The sequence below is a fragment of the Serpula lacrymans genome, assembly GCF_000218685.1.
Source record: "Serpula lacrymans var. lacrymans S7.9 unplaced genomic scaffold SERLAscaffold_3, whole genome shotgun sequence".
In the NCBI taxonomy this organism is placed as follows: domain Eukaryota; kingdom Fungi; phylum Basidiomycota; class Agaricomycetes; order Boletales; family Serpulaceae; genus Serpula; species Serpula lacrymans.
Genome location: NW_006763292.1, coordinates 961,777 through 968,436, shown reverse-complemented (window position 1 = coordinate 968,436; position 6,660 = coordinate 961,777).

The following is a 6,660-nucleotide window of genomic DNA, read 5'->3' as shown; positions in this document are numbered from 1 at the left end:
TTTTACTGATACAGTATTCACAATATTATATTAGCACCTTGTGAATGTCTCAGTAGTGTCTTGTGGGCCTCTGTAGTAACACGCAAAAAAGCACTTGTATTTGATATATTTCCTGAAAGCTTCATCATAATTGATAATTTGTACTGTAGCATGCCACAGTATTATTGTACCATACAACAGAAAATAAACGAATGCATGAACAAATGGATATACCAGGAAAGCAGTTCTAGCCCAGTGAGTCAGAGCAGTCTCCATCAGACCAGGTGGAATAAGTGCTTTCTTTTGTCTGTGCAGTAATATCTTGCTGTTTTTGAATACTTGCCCATAGCTAGAACAAAGTACAAATAGTGCAACATTTCATCAGTTGAATTGCAACAGCAAAGACAATCAACCTGCCATTGGGAAAGAAAATTGGTGAGGTGCAAGTTCTGGCTGGGAAGTGAAGAAAATAATTATAAGACAATTAAACTCAGGCTTATTAAGCAAGCCATTTAAGCTCCGTGTCTCTGCAAACACAATAGAGCTGGGCAAAGCTGTGGTCTATCTAGGTCTTTGTCATTTTGTGTACTTGCCTTGTCCTCATTACAGATAATGTACTATGAATTTTTTAACGACTTTGTAAATCTATTGGGACATGAGATATGCTTGAATTGTGAAATGATTTGATTGCTTTCCAGAATAGAATTACATTGTAGTCATACTCATAGTGAAGCTCTTTAAGATGGATGTCCATACATGGTCTGTACAATGATGAAAAAACATCTATAATAAACATTGAAGAGATGCCACTGGCTCATACATAAAAAAACCAATTCTATAAATATCTTAGAATAAACTACTCTATACTGCCAATACCACCCAGATACCTTTGGTAGACCTGGGAATTTTTGCTATCCATAAACAACTTTGACACAACATTGTACTAAGCTAGGCTTGAATTGTTTGGTAAACCTTTTACCAAGCACTAATCGGGCTTATTACTGATATATATCCAACATTTTTTGTGAAACATGACTGAAGTGTGAGTCAAATTTAGCGGTGTAGCCAACATCAAGCAATAAAAGGATAGAGCTTTTTTGAGTAAAAGGGAGGGGTTTGACCATGATGGTGGTTGAGAATCAGAAGTGTGTGAACTATTTTTTTTAAGCTCATACATACCATTTGTATATATATCTTTGTTTGTACCAACATATAATGGCAAATATTCAATGTTTTAACTAAGGTTCTAGTTATCAATTCAAAAGTGATAAGACCCTTTCCATGGTGTTTCTGTTTTAAATCAGCCATATCTCTATAGCACGTGAACCAAATCACATGACCTATGGGGCAATTTTATAGCCAAGAGTATTTGTAACTCTGCCAAAGCTAAGTACAATTCTCAAGCTATTTGATGGTATGCTTCATACATGACACCCAGAGTCAACATGGAAAGGGTTTTTGAGGTCACTGTATAGTTCATAATTATTTTCATAATAATGGTTGTAGATAGCTTCTCCAAAGAAGTGGTATTCATTCCCACCAACAAAACCATTACAGCCACTAGTACAGCAGATGTATTCAAAGACTTTGTATGGTCCATCCACAGGTTGCCGGAAATGGCTATCTCCGATAGGGGGCCTCAATTTGCTAGCAAAGTTACAAAAGAATTATGCTGGATGCTGGGCATCAAACCTAAGTTATCAACAGTGTTCCATCTGCAGACTGATGGACAAGTGGAGAGGTCTCAACCAGGAATTGAAGCAATACCTCCAGATATTTATTAATGATAGGCAGACGGATTGGGCCAAGTGGCTAAAGATAGCCCCATTCTCGTACAATATCAAACAGTTGTTGGCTACAGGGAAGGCACCATTTGAGGTCACAGGGCCGTACCTCCCCAGAATGGGTGTAGGACCTGGAAAGAGCAAAAATGAGGCTGCAGAAACTATGGTCAAAGACATAAAGTCTGTTTTAGACAAAAATGTGCAAGGTGTTATTCAGAACTGCTGAGGAGATGAAAGACAAGGCAGAGCATAGACACTCTAAGGCCCCTGACTACAAGGTTAGAGATCTGGTCTGGTTGAATACCAACCACTTAGAATTAAAAGATTGGCAGTCTAGAAAACTGACCAAAAAGTGGATTGGTCCTTACCAGATTAAAGAAGTCAAACACAATGCAATGGAGCTGGAACTCCCAAAATGAATGAGGGTAGTACCCATGGTCAATATTAGCCATGTGAAACACTACAAAGAGCCGCTGCCAGGACTGCGCATAGACCGGCCTGGACTGGTTGTAGTCACCCAGGAAGGTGAAGAAGAGTTTGAAGTTGAATAAGTAGTGGATACACACTTGAAGTGTGGAAAATTAGAGTTCCTGGTCCTATGGAAGGGCTATGGAGATGAGGATAGAACATGGAAAGCAGAAGCCCATATGGACGATTCCTGCAATGCTGTTCAAGAATTTTATTCTAAGAATCCCTCGGCTCCTAGGAAGCTTAGAAGCATAAACTCAACCCTTTTTAATTCCCTTTTTCAAATAATGCCCAAAACTCTAACTACTACCTACTTGGTCTTGCCTGGAAGTTAAACCTTAGAAGGGGGGTAGTGTTACAATATACAATTTTTGGACTTACTACTTTCTTTCTCCAATTTAACTTTCTCTCTTAGTTTTGACACAATCGTGCCATGTGGCACTTTCCCTTTGTTCAAAACTCCACTTTTGTGTGCTGCACTGCTTTCCTTTATTTTTAGCGACAAGGTTCTCACATAGTGAATCTTGGTCACATGGGCTGTGCCCTATAATATCATCAGCCACTACCTTCATCAACTGTATAGTATATATGTACAAACAAACCTGTAGTACTATAAGAACCCCAATAGATCCAGGAGACTCCTTGGCAAGTCCTCCTGTTGTTTATTAACTCAGTGCTATTCTAAGGGGTTTACTCACTCCTCACTCTATCCTCTATAGCTTGTCATAGTGTGCGCCAGAGTATAAAAACTTTGATTGTAACACAAAGCCTCCAAAGATTGTCAGGGCATTCAATTGACAGAACAGCCCCTGTAGCAAAGTCAGGAGAGTCAGTTTCTAGCCAAAACTGTTTGTCTAATTTTGGAGATGCTAAAATAGGAGCTATTATACATGCTTTTTTAAGCTTATCAAAAGCTTCTTATTCCTTGGGGCCCCAATGCCATGGGACGTCTTTCTTTATGAGATAGTTTAATGGTCTTGTGATTTTTGCAAAGTTTTCAACTAATCTTTGGTAGAAGTTGCCTAAACCAAGGAAAGCCTTAACTCCTTTAACGCAAGTAGGTTCTGTCCATTCCAAAATAGCTTGAAATTTCTCAGGATTCATCCTGATTCTGTTCTGGCCAATTATTATACCAAGAAAATCTACTTCTTTTACTTTAAAATTATATTTTTTGGGTTTGATGAATAGGTCCTGTTCCTGTAAGTGTCAAAGGACTTCTTGCACAATCCTGTCATGCTTGGTCTCATTGTCCAACTTTGTAAATATTGATAAACCATCTATGTAAATGACAATATAGTTCTCCATATCCGCAAAGATTTTATTTATTGTGCTCTGGTAGGTTGCCAGTGGGTTGGTCAACTATAAAGTGTTTAATTGAAGCTTATGAGTGTCTCAATGCTGTGATTCACTCTTGGTCATCAACACTTTCTAAATTCACATAATACTGAATTTAACCTTGGTTATATTCAATAGTATGTAAAAGAGTTTGTGATTAGATTGTCTTATCTAATCACAAACTCAGACTTTATCTACTGGCAACCATATAGTATCAGTTGCATTATCAGTATGGTATCATTATCTAATCTGATCAATACATTACACCCTCCCCTGGAAGAGCAAAGTATGGGTTTTTTTTCATTTTTGTATGTATATAGGAGAAGGGTGGAGAGAGAACGAGAGAAAAACATGGGGAGATGTATAGTAGGGAGTAGGTATCATATATATGTAATAGATGTAATAGATAAGATGTAATACATAGATGAGAAGGAATAACCATATGAACATGAAAGATATAAAAGAAAAGAAAAAGATTATATGGCAAAAGTTGCTAATATAAAGGAGTGGTATGCTGTGCAGGCAATGGGGCAACAACAGGAGCACAGCTGGTGACCATGAGAATATGACACAGACATAGAGCTGAGCTTCTCTACATAGGGGCAAGGCCCTGCTTGTCCATAAATGGGAGTGGGTTGCCCATTTTAGTGTCCTCTATGGAGGTAGCCATCCTGTGCTTTTGCTCCAGCTTGGAAGCTCCAGGCTTGTCACCTAGCTCTGAAATTTCCCGGACTAGCTAGTTACCCACACAGAGTTAGGTGTTATCCACCTATTCAATGGTCACCCTGCTTGTGTTGAAGTAATGGCCAATTTGCTCCAGGGAGATATTCAAGGTAGCAGGGAATTTATTTTGTCTCCTGTCACTGATTGGAATCTCCAATCCCTTGTCCTCTACAATTTCCCTGTAGAGGCCAGGGTATGCCAAGAGTTTTGCTACAACTCGCATATATTGTGTTCATTGGTCGTGGCTTTCTGCACTTGCTAATGCTTGTGGGCTCAGCTGTAATACCATCAGGTATCCCCTTGTGGCCTGAAAGTCATAATACCTATTTATTGGTAGGGGAATACTTTTCCGGGTTTGCTGGTGATCTGCCATTCAGCTGGCCCACTCTAATGCCAGTACAGTCAGCTTTGGCATTGGGACACCCTTTTTCATAGGGGGTGCTTTTGCTTTTGCAATGGTTGGCTTACTGCCTTCCATTGTTGCTGACATAGAAACTGTCGCTTCCTCCACTGGCAGTACTACCTGGTAACCATTAGCAGGCATGGTTGCAACATTATTTCAAGATGCTCTGATGGGAACCTGCTTGCTGTATTCCACCACCCCTTGTAATGAGTATGGGTGGGGGGCAGGCTGTCTTGACACAAGCCTCCACAACACTGAGATCATTACAGGTACCAGCCAGCATGCTACAACAGTCAGTTTACCAGTCAAGCAATTTATTAAACTCTAACAATGGGTGTCTCTGGGACTCCACCATACAGATGAAATGTTTCTTGTGCAATAGCACCTCTGAAGTCTATGAAGCTCTACTTGGGAGCACCTCACTGAAGTGTACGGCACCCACTAGAAGTGTGATGATCACATGAAGTGGACCATGTGCTAAAGCTCAAGTGATCCATTCCATGTATCCTGCCATCCCCATTGGATGTAACAAAAGTGGCTGTGTTGTGGCCCTCACTAGTCTGGGAGCTGGAGATGTTGTCAATGGGGTTCACGTCTATCATGCATACTTGTACTGCAGACATTCTAGTACTGTTGCTCTTGTGTGTGAGGCAACGTTAAACTATAACAAAAACAATACCTGTCTCTGTCTGCACTTGCAGGGAGTAAAAGGCACAATGAGTTTGAGGTTAACAGGTGCTAGAGATTATAGCAGGTAGAGGACTGATGGTAAAGTCAAAGGTTTTTGATGAGGAGTGAAGCGGGTTATTCAAGTAATAAAAAGCTAAAGAATGATACATAAATATGTAGGGTTTTTATAGCTAATTGTCTATCTCTCAGACTGGAAGTAGAATAAAAGAAAAGTGGTCTGAGGATGAAACTGTCCAATAAGAAAAAGAATAACTATTGTATGACTTTTAGGGATTAATCAGCAGGTGAGAGAATGTACTAATAATGAGTATTGTCATGTGTCTTCAGGAACTGTATCCTCATGATGCGGTACAATACTAAAGTGTTTATTAATATCTCCAGGCACTGATGGGTCTTGGAGCTGGTTGGCGAGATCTCTACCACCAGTCCTTACCCGTTGTGCTGGCTAGCTGGGAGTACTACCCAGTCTCTGATCTGCAATATGAAGTGGTAACAATGGTTAAGAAAGCCTGTGAGGGCTATGAGAAGCAAGATAGCAAAGAATATTTCTAGCCCTAGAGCCAGAGGTGTGATGGGGAAAACATCTGAGAACCAAGACATGGAACGAAAAGATGAGAAAATAAGAAAATATAAATGGTCCTTACATTGTGCTTGTGGAGGGGCACTGGGTAGACAAAAGAAATGCTCTCTTGTCCTTTTAAATATTGAATGATGATGGCTGAGAGTCATAGATGTGGCCACAACTGGTAAGTATAGACCAGCATAGTGGTAACTACTGTACCATTTCAACTGTAGGTTTAGTCACGGGTCACAAAAAAAAACTGAATCATATAATTGGTGGTTTTGTCATGGGTCACAAACCACAATGAACTACTGGCAAATCTGTATCTAATTTCTTTTTTTGTGGTGGACCACCTTGTCACATGCAGGGCTTAAGCGGTTGTGAGAGCCTTATTCAGTGAATTGAAATATTGTGAATAAAATTTTGCATGTATCACACTTCACAGTCAAGTTTGAACATTGACTTGTAGTATTCACAGCTGGGCTTAAATAAGCCAAAGCCCGCAGTGATAATTTATTTCTGTTGACATATTTCTATTGATACTATGTTTGTGTGGGAATATAAAAAAATACATTCTGACAAAATCTTGTAGGTCCAAAAATACAATCAAATATTCTAACCACTTTCAGGCTTCTTAATCAATTTTAGGTGTGACAAAAGTCAGTCATGCTTGATGTGATGACTCGGTATTCGGGGCAAAGAGCCAGCACAAAATC